The following is a 10,653-nucleotide window of genomic DNA, read 5'->3' on the forward strand; positions in this document are numbered from 1 at the left end:
AACGCTGGCAAGCAGCAGCGGCAGCCAGAGGCCTCGTGGTGTGGGTCAGGGGACGGCAGCCGTCAGCATGAGGTAGCACTTGTGAGACCCCTTTGGGGGAGCTGGGTCCAGCTGAGGGGTCAGCAGTGCGAGACGAACCGCAAAGAGCCCAGGGAGGACACGGAGATGGTCAGCGCCTGGAGCACAGAGTGTACGAGGAGACTGAGAGACGTGGGGTGATCCAGCCCTCAGAAGAGAAGACCAAGGAGATACCTGGCTGTTTCCAGCTGTTTCCAGCTGCCTCAGGGGAGGCAAAGATACGGCCAAACTCTTCCCAGAGAGCTCACTGGTAGGATGAAGGGCAACGGGCACGAGCCACAGCACAGCAAACTCCAGCAGGACAAAAGGAGAAAGCTCTCCATCATGAACTCGGTCCTGCAATAAAGCGTGTCCAGAAATGGGGCTGATTACCTCCCCGTCCTTGGAGGTATCCAAACTGAGGTGGACAAGTCCTTGAGGACCTGGTCTAACTTTAAAGCTGGCCCTGCTCTGAGCAGGGGCAGGACCAGAGACCCCCTCAGGTGCCTTCCAACCAAAACCATCCTGTGGCTCCCTGGGCCGTGTTGGTCTGCAAACGGGACTGGTGACGAGGAACTCAGTTGGACACGTCCAGCTGAGCACCAAACGCTCATAGAAATTATTTACTCGCCACTGACCACCCGTAAATTGGTTATTAGGTATTGTGGCCAATACCAGGGATGATGCCCGCTCTGACACACGTGCTTGTGGTGTGCTCTCAGCCCTCCCTCTGGGCTGCTCTGATGAAATAGGATCACACACATTTTAGGCTCCAAAAGGCACTTTTGTCTGTGGGAAGTGGGAAGAGACGTTGAGCCACAGGAGCGGGGAGAAGTGCTGCACAGGTGAGAGCTGCTCCTCTTTCTGGCCAGCGTCTCCATCACTCTCCCCTCCTGAAAGACCTGGATGCTCTCAGCCACCACCTGAACTTTGCAGATTGGTGTATCCAGGGGGAAGCTTCCCACCAGGTTCCCAAATTTCTCCGAGGTGGAAGGCCTCCGAGCAGCAGTTCAGAGGAGCCACACACCTCATGCCTGCTAGAGTCCCTTAAGTCGCTCTTAAATCTAGATGAGCTTGTCTAGAAGAAACCAAGGTTATCCAGCAAAGCCTGGAGGTACGTTCTCAGTTGCAAAAGTGGGAAGAGCCAAACTCTGACATACTCCTGGACTCAGGCTCTCGCTTAAGGGTATGTCCGAGCCACTTTGGCTTCTATGGCTTCAGGACCACCCCCCCGGGTGTCTCTATCAATATGAAGTTCAAAGACAACTTCAGACCTGCACCCAACCCTGCCCACTGCAGATCTGGAGCCTTTTTCTCAGGGGTGCTGCTGCAGCTCCCCTCGGGGGGATGTCCACGGTCCAGCACTGAGAAGCCAGCCCCGTGGCAGGATCTGGCAGATCTCTGCCCCGCTCTGCTCTGTGCCCCTCAGCCAGGACCAGCAGACGTGGGTGTCCCTGCTGCCCCTCTCACAGCCCGGACGAGGAGCTGGGTGCCTGGTGCAGGTCTCAAAGTCCAGAGCACCAGGAGCCCTGCCTCTTCTGCAAACACGGCGCTGCCCGGCTGCAGACGTGTCCCTCGTGCCACAGCCCATCTCCCGACAGCGTTCCCTGTCTGCGGCTCAACAAACGCAGCGAGACCCTGGTGTCGGGCTGGGCTTTGCGCTGAGCAGCGCCCATCAGCTGCTCCCCGCCTGCCTCCAGCTCACTTGTCTCCCATTAGGTTTAATTGCAAATCAAACTCAATTTAGTTAGCAGAAAGGCAAGCAGACACTTCCAAGGGCTGGCTGATCATCCAGCTAATGACTTTCAGATCAGCAGATGTAATTGCACACCCCTAGAGTTATCAGAGAACGAAACCAAGATGCCACTTTCCCGGCGGTCGCACGGCGCCTGTGACATCTCCTCCTTCCCTGGCTCGCGGGCTGGAGGGCTCTGCTGGGCTCACACATGGTCTGCTGTGCCTCACCCCCCTGCATCCTCCACCTCCCAGTGAGGTAACTGGTGCCAGAGAAGCCAAGCTGGTTTTCTGGTAGCCCAGACCGTGGTGGTGGCCTCCAGACACCAGGTCCTTGGTATGGAGCAGGCCAGGGGCACAGGGAGGGAGCTGGGGGTGGGTGCCATCTTCCAGGTGAACCAGGCTCCGCATCTGCTTCACTAAACCAATGCAAAGGCTCCATGGACACCTACTTATACTTAGATCAGGTTTCTTTTAGGGAAAGGGAAATGTTTTCAGTGGTGGCAAAGACAATCAGGATCCACAACCCCTCCTGCCTTTGCCCCACGATGTGAACACTTTGGGCCCTAAACTACCTGAGAAAGCACCGTGTGAGACCCCAGCTCCTTGTCCAAACCCTGCTGCATTAGATCCAGGAGACAATTCCTGGGTCAAAGTCATTTTTGGAGCTGGGTTTAAGCTGCTAGCTCTTGCAGGCTTGCTCGTGCCAGGGTTCCCCACAGCAGTGTGCTCTGTAGTCCCAGACTGTTCCGTAACCCCAGAGCTCCTGTGCCCACCTGGTTTTCCTTTTTTTTCTTTCCCCTATAGCCTTGCAAAAGCAAGTGCTGGATTCCTCTTTTCCCAGAAGACATAGCCATCATGACGGGGTTTTACACCTTCACCACAGAAGCAACATCCACTCTTCCCCAAATTCAGGTCCAGCCACATCCCGCAGGTCCAGCCTCATGTCCTGCAGCCCTGGCGGCAGGCAGCTCGGCTGAAGGTCAGACATCCATCTCATAACACCACAAGCGATTTCCACCCTCTCCCTTCACTCCTTCAGCTCCCAGTGCAGACTTTCCTTACCGCTTTTCAGGCTCTTTTGTTTCCTTGCAGATCTTCCCCTCTTTCCAAACAGACCCCTCGACACCTGTCTGTTTGCTGGGGGAGAAGCCCTGCTCCATCAGCCTCTCCCTTGTGCTCAGGAGGGAGGGTTTAGCTGGGTTTTGCAGCTTGGCTTTCATGAAATCCCAGCTCTTTGCTATTCTTGCATGCTTGGCTTGCCAAATCCGCCTGGCTGCAGGAACCAGCTCTCCTCACTTGTCCTGATTTGTGCTTGTCCACAGCCGCGGCCACCGATCTGCTCTGATTGATCTCCCCATTTACGCAAAACGGCATTGACTCATACCTACTCTAGCTGAAGTGATTTTCTCAGAAAGCTCTTCTAAAAGCAGCCTATCTTTCAGGAACAAAAAAATCCATCAGCTCGCTTCATGCCATGAGCTGGCGAACAGAGGTGTGAGATGTCACACGTGGTGGGTTGACCCCATGGCTGGAGGCAAGGGACCCCCCCAAAGCTGCTCCATCACTCCCCCCACTCCTCTGGGCAGGGGAGAGAAAATATAAGGAAATGCTCATAGGTCAAGATAAGGACAGGGAGGTCACTAAGCAGTTACCAACAGGGGCAAAACAGACTCAACTTGGGGAAATTAATTGAGTTTGTTACCAATTAAATCAGAGGAAAAAAATCAAATCTCAAAAGCGCCTTCCCTCTGCCCCTCCCTTTGTTTTATTCCCAGTTTCTCTACTGGGGACAGTGAATGGGGCTTGTGGTCAGTTCATCACATCTGTCCTTGCTGCTCCACTGTTCCTCAGGGGCAGGACTCCCCACACTCTGCCCCTGCTCCAGCTTGGGGTCCCTCCCGTGGGACACAGTTCTCCATGGACTCTCTCCAGCGTGGGTCTTTCCCACGGGCTACAGTCCCTCAGGAATTGCCCCAGCGAGTCTCTCTGTGGGGCACAGTCCTTCAGGAACAGACCGCTCCAGCGCGAGCTCCCCGTGTGGTCACACCAGTCCCGTTGGCCAACCTGCTCCAACATTGGCTTCTCTCTCCCCATGGGCTTCAGGTCCTGGCAGGAGCCTCCTCCAGCGCGGGCTTCCCACGGGGTCACAGCCCCCTCCAGGCTCTCACCCGCTCCAATGTGGGGTCCTCCAGGGGTCGCAGGGGCACATCTGCACCCCGTCACCCCCATGGGCTGCAGGGGCACAGGCTGCCTCACCACGGGCTTCACCACGGCCCGGGCCAGTCTCTGCTCCGGTGCCACCTCCATCTCCTTCTTCACCGACCCAGGTGCCTGCAGTTGTTTCTCTCACACATCCCCACTCCCTCTGGCTGCAGTCGCGCAATGACTTTTCCCCTCCTTCTGAAATACGTGTCCCACATCTGGAATAACCGTTACGGACAAGGCTGTGATTTGTCACCTCCCCACTACGAAGAGTTACTCTTTCTGGGAGAATTTCTCTCCCGGAGCTTTGTCCTCACCTCAGTCTGGCTGGGGGATCTGTGACAGGCTCCCAATACTGTTCAGACAGACCTTCCTTTTCCTCCTTCATAAGGAAATTTAGGTCCAGGAAGGTCTTTTGATGGTGCCTTTCGGCATCTCATGGTGTGCTTCCCTTCCTCCTTGCCCCCTGTTCTCACCTTCTGCCCCCGTGACCTCCACTGCCTCTGCTCAGTCCTACCAGCTCTTTCTCTGACCTCTGGGAGCATCTGCTCCTCGTCATGATTTGAGTTCCTCTGTTCCAGCTTTGCATGAGGTTGTGATCATCTGTGTATTTCCTACGGACCATCTGCTCCTCCCGAGCTGGAGCAGACACCAGACACTTGCTGTCCCTGCGCTCTCCCGGCGGCTCCAATACCTGCACACTGCACGTGCTTCTCTTCCCTCTCTGGCTGTGCCCTTGTTTACCAGCTCCTGCTCTTCCAGTACGTCCCGAAGCAGCACGGAGAGTACTTGTCTCTCCTTCGACCTTCAAAGCCCGGTGCCAGACCCCAGAAGGCCTCTCCCCTCCCGCTGGCTTGCCTCCTTGCCGGGAGAAGGGTGTCCATGGGGTTCTCAGATGCTCAGCCACCCAGCCCACGCACTGGCACCCATCCTCGGGCTGGTGTTCCTCCCTCCCTCCCCGCTCACATCCCCACCCTGACCGCTGGGCACCAGCACAACTCCACAGCCTGTCCCTCAACCTCTGCATTGCGGAGCACGTCCCCAGCGGGATGGGCTCGTCCTTGTTCCCTCTTGGAGGAAGTCATTTGGGGGTGCTCAGGTTTTCTCAGCCTGGCACTCACCTCCTCTTTGCTCCCGGCACAGAGGGCATTGCTCTCCAGGTGGGAACATGGTGCTAACATCCTCAGCGCAAGATTTGCAAGCAAACACCTTCTTTGCTGTAACTTGGAAAGATTTTTTTCCTGTTTTGTTTTTTTTTTTAAGATCTGCTCCCATAAACCCGCGGAGAGAGGAAGCAAAGGATCTTTCTGCATCTTCACTGATGGTGCAAACACAGTTCGCTCCCGCGAAGGGCAGCAGCTGTTCAGCAAGGCAGGGTCCAACCTGTCACGTTTTGTGGCACCTTTAGACCACGCTCCAGCTGCAGCCCCGGAGACTGGAGTGGGGAGAGGAGCTGCTCTCCTCTGCCCTAATTTACCACTCCCTGGGACCCTTCCCGACCACAGCAGTGAGGTCCCAGCTTTCTCTGGTGTCCTTCAGCTGACACAGTGTTGGGGGTTGCCTTGCGGACCGAAATCCCATGGGCTGAGAGCCCCCACCTGCCCCCACAGCTGTGCCCCCCCAACCCCTGGAGTGAGGGTAGAGCAGTGCCACAGCCTCAGCCCCCTGCGCCCGGTGGCTGCTGCCTGCGGCAGGGCCACGGCGTGACCCTCCTGCGGCAGGGCCAAGGGCTCACCTTCCTTCACCTGTCCTCACCTCCTCCCCCTCTTCTGTAGATGAGCCCTGAATCCCTGCAGCGGGGAATCATAGAATCACAGAATGGTTTGAGTTGGGACCTTAAAGATCATCTAGTTTCAAGCCCGAGGGCAGGGACACCTCCCAGCAGACCAGGCTGCTCAAAGCTTCATCCAGCGCGACCTCGAACACTTCCAGACAGGGAGTTTCTACAGCTTCTCTGGGCAACCTGTGAAATCTCAGCATCCCCACCATGTTCCTCCTCTTGGGGTTTTCCAGTGCTTGCAGAGCGTGAGTGATCCTCTACCTGTGCTTCTTGCTTGTTTACCGGGTGCTGGAAAACGTGTTCATTGTGACCCTCATCTGGCTGGATGCCCACCTGCACTCCCCCATGTGTTTCTTCCTGAGCCCCCTGTCCTCCTTGGGCACCCGTTAGTCCTCCCTGAGATCCTTAGAGATCCTTAGAGATTCCTTCTCACTGTCAAAGACCATCTCTGCATCACACAGATTTACTTCTTCCACCCTAACCTGGTTCTTGTGAGCAAGATGTGCCACTGCTCAGCGGATGTTTCGTGGCTGAGCAGCTCCTTCTCATCTCTGATCCAGGCCTTCCTCACAGCCCAATTGCCCTTCTGTGTGTCCAGCATCATCAATCACTTCTTACTGCATCCAGTTCTGGAGGCCACGGCACAAGAAGGACATGGACCTGCTGGAGCATGTCCAGAGGATGCTCAGAGGGCTGGAGCATCTCTCCTGTGCAGACAGGCTGAGAGAGTTGGGGCTGTTCAATCTGGAGAGAAGAAGGCTCCGAGGAGACCTTGTTGTGGCTTCCAGTGTCTCAAGGGGGCTACAGGAAAGCTGCTGAGGGATGTTTTAGGATGTCGGGCAGTGACAGGACTAGAGGGAATGGATTGAATCCAGAGGTGGGTCGGTTCAGATGGGACGTGAGGAAGAAGTTCTTCCCCATGAGGGTGGGGAGACCCTGGCCCAGGTTGCCCAGAGAGGGGATGGCAGCCCCATCCCTGGGAGTTTTTCAGGCCAGGCTGGACGGGGCTCTGGGCAGCCTGATCTATTGGGTGATGCCCCTGCCCATGGCAGGGGGGTGGAACGAGATGATCTTTAAGGTCCCTTCCAAACCTGACTATTTTATGATTCTATGATTCTAAGCGATGCCCTTCTTGCTGCAGGTGTCCTGCAGCCCCAGCACTCCTCCCAACAAAGCCACCTCGTATGCCTTGACTGGGACTGATGCCATGGGCTCTTTCCTCCTTGCTCCCATGTTGCACATTCACATCACCGGGGATGTCCTCCTGAAGAAGGGATCAGGGATGCAGAGGGCCTTTGCCACCTGCATCTCCCACCTGATCGTGCTGTCCCCTTGCTTCAGCACCAGGGCCACCGTGTACCTGCTGCCGCACTCCGGTGGCCCCAAGAAGAACGTAGAATCATTGAGATTGGAAAAGACCTTCCAGGTCATTGAGTCCAACTGTTTACCTGACACTGCCAGCCCCACCACCGACCCATGTCCCCGAGCACCACATCTACTCAGCTTTTAAATCCCTCCAGGGATGGTGACTCCACCTCTGCCCTGGGCAGCCTCTTCCAGTGCTTGACAACCCTCTAGGTGAAGAAATTTTTCCTAACATCCAACCTAAAACTCTCCTGGCACAACTTGAGGATGTGTCCTCTCGTCCTGTCGCTTGTCATCTGGCAGAAGAGATGGGCAAGGTCCTGGCCCCACGGCGCTATTGTGACCCCCATGCTCAACCCCATCGCCTACAGCTGGAGGAGCAGGGAGGTGGAAGGGGCCGTCAGGAGAGCCCCGGGCATCGCCACAGAGCCACCCCCTCTCCCCACGGAAGTGACAGTGCCCTTGGTAAGCCTTACGGGTTTTAATCATTTATCTACACAAGGGCTTTGTCAGGCTTTCTGGGAAGAGCTTTTAGTCCTAAGCAGAGCCCTTCCCGAGGTGAACCGCTGCGCAAGGCACAGCAGGAGCGCTCGGCTCTTTGCATCTCCCGTTAAGTGGTGGATAATCTTGTCTGGGCTGGGCTTGCAGACATGGCAGAGCCGGATGCCTTTCCCTTAACGCAATAAAATATGTATAAGTAGGAAAGCTGTCATCAGGGGATTGGTCTTTGTAGTGTGAGGAGTCAAAGTTAATCCTGGGAACAGAGAGCTGCTTCCACGTGCAAAACGGTGGCGATAAGGCAGGAGCACAGGTGGGAGAGCAGATCCATCTGGTTCCCTGCAGAAGGGCTCTGGGACTCTCAGCAGCACATGGAGCTGGGTTACTTGGTGCTGAAAAATAAGGGTGTGTGAAAGGATGCTGTGACCACGGCTCGGTGTGTGCAAGAGGATGCACCTGCAGGCGCAGTGAAATGCATCCTGCTCGGACCTCCTGCTGAGTCCAGATTCCTTTACAAGTGAGACTCTGTAGGACTTCTACTTGGCAGAAATTACAGGGACTGGTTTCCTGGGGCTGGAAGCAGCTCCCATCACTGGCGGAGCCAAGGATATCCCAGCAGGAACCCAGCGAGCCCCACCCCACCCAGGTGAGGATGCCGCACGTCCTCCCATGTGGGACAAGGCAGGGCTGGTGGGGGAACCCAGTTTTTAGACATCTACAAAATTGGCTGCTCTTTTGGAAATTTCACATCCCTGCCCACCCACAGTCCCTGGGGCAGGGTGGGCCAGAGCCATGGGCCACCCCCAGCTCTCCCGGAGAAACCCGTGACCCCGTGTGTGCTCCTGCCAGCTCAGATGTGGCCGCATTAATGTTTGGCCGGGAGCACACCTCTGGAAAGGTGCAGGGAAAGGGGATGGAGCATCCCTGCGGCAGGGAAAGGTCAGGCACCGTGCTCAGATCCCACCAACTCGTGACACCGATGGGTCAGACCACCCCACGAGACAGCGTTTGCTGTAAAGACCAGCAGCGTCACTCGGGATAGAAGAAGGATATTTCCCTTTTATCACCCTTTGCTGCCAGGCAGGTCACTGGTTTCTCTGGAGCAGTAACTTCCAAAGAGGGGTTTAGGCACCCCATGAGGGACACAAGACAGTCCATTGAAGTGCAGGAAAAAAGCCTGTTTGGTACCATTAACAAATAATATTTTTAAACTAGTTCCTTTTAAAATGTCTATTACTGTGTATGTTTTATAATGTACATGGATATAATTTGTGAAAAATATGCATATGTTGGGGATGCACACTTAAAAGCTTTTCACTGACAAGAGTGAGCATCAAAAACGTTTGGGGAGCACCATGCACCACCCTGTCTGAGCAAGAAGTGAAGCTTTACCCACAGCAAAGAACAATTTAGGGCTGAAATAAGGGTGACTTCTGCAGACAGGACATACCCAGCACTGGGGCCAGGCGGGTGCCGAGGAGCTCATTTGGGGTTCTCCTTCTCTCTGGAGCCTCTTGCTTTGGCCCCATGGAAACCACTGGAGGGGCTGGAGCTGGCCAGGAGTTTTCTCACCCCCTTCTCCCTGCCCTCTCACGGAGGACCTGGGGACATCGCTGTGTCTCAGACCTGGGTAGGAACACACATTTTAGGCACAGTTAGGGAGAAAGCGGCTAATGATTCTGCCTGAGCACCATCCGTCACACCTGTGGGGGACGAGGGAGGGTCTGCTCCGCTGGCCCTGAGGGTCTGTGCATGGGGATGAAGGCTCAGAGCTGCCTGCAGAACTTGTCTTCCTCACAGGTGTGCTGAAGATGAAGAACATTTCCCTACTCCTGGAGCTGATACTTCTGTTGATGCTTCAGGTAAAAATCCCTCTGAAAGAGTATTTTGACGGTGGAGGGAGTTTTGCCATGGCAGAGGATGGCAGATGCCTTGCTTGGACTCCATGAGGGAGGGAGCAGGGCTCAGACATAACCCACCTGCCTGCTTTTTGCAAGGATCTCAGTTCCTGCTGGAAGTCAGTGTCCCCCAGGCTCCGTGGCTTTTGACGGCACGATGTCTGGGTGCTTGAACATTTCAGCGGGGAGTTGGTGGGCTGGTGAGGGTCACTGGGCTTGGCCAAGGGAATCGTGCACCTGGTCAGCTCTTCACGGCACGCTGCTGCTCTGCCTGGCAGGAGAGATTCTTGTCCACCCGGCAGTAACCTGGGCACAGGAGAGAGCACAATCTATCCCCAGCAGGGCCAGGTCACTGCGGTGCCCAGGGACCTGCCCCAGCCCCGCGGGCTGGACCCTGCCCTGGAGGTGCCAAGCCTCAGCCAGCAATGCCACCCTCACACTGTGTGACAGTGCCCACAGTCAGGAGTCCCCTGGTGCAGCCAGAGGCACTGGGTGACAGCTGGGGACAGGCCCCGGCAGGGACTTTGACCACCTCTCTGTCACTTGGTGACTGGGACAACGCCGGGCAGGAGAGGAGCTCAGGTCTGTCTGTGTGTTTATTAGGGATCTGCGTCAACATAAACAGGACCAGTTTGCCCCAGAACCCCTGTAGTTTGGACCAGTAACTGTCTGAGTAAACCTCCAGCCTTGCCTTCCTGCAGGGCAAAAAGCAACAGGTTAAAGATGCCGTTACTGGCCCTGGCACAGGCACTTGCCCCACTTCCCCCAGTACCATCGCCTGGTGAGCTTGCTGGTCCCAGAGGCGCACGTTAAAGCTGAGAAGAACAACTGAGAACAGAGCCCCAGCAAACTGGGGAGCAGAGAAAATTCAGGGTGTTTCCTTTGGAAGTGAAATCCCAGACAGCTGGCAGGAGCGGGAAGCCAAGGAAATCAAAGAAGAAGAAAATAGTCAAGATACCTATTCTGCTGGAGGGAGACAGCAAAGAGCAAAAGTGCGAAAAAGAGTGTTGGCCCCACGGCTGGCCTCACGCCGTGCTGTCACCGTTGCCGCTCAGCCTTGGTGGCAGCAGGAAGGGCGGGCAGGCGGGCGCCCCTGCCCAACCCCAGCCCAGCACC

Source organism: Apaloderma vittatum, unplaced genomic scaffold (genome assembly GCF_000703405.1).
Source record: "Apaloderma vittatum isolate BGI_N311 unplaced genomic scaffold, ASM70340v1 scaffold25362, whole genome shotgun sequence".
NCBI classification, from domain to species: Eukaryota; Metazoa; Chordata; class Aves; order Trogoniformes; family Trogonidae; genus Apaloderma; species Apaloderma vittatum.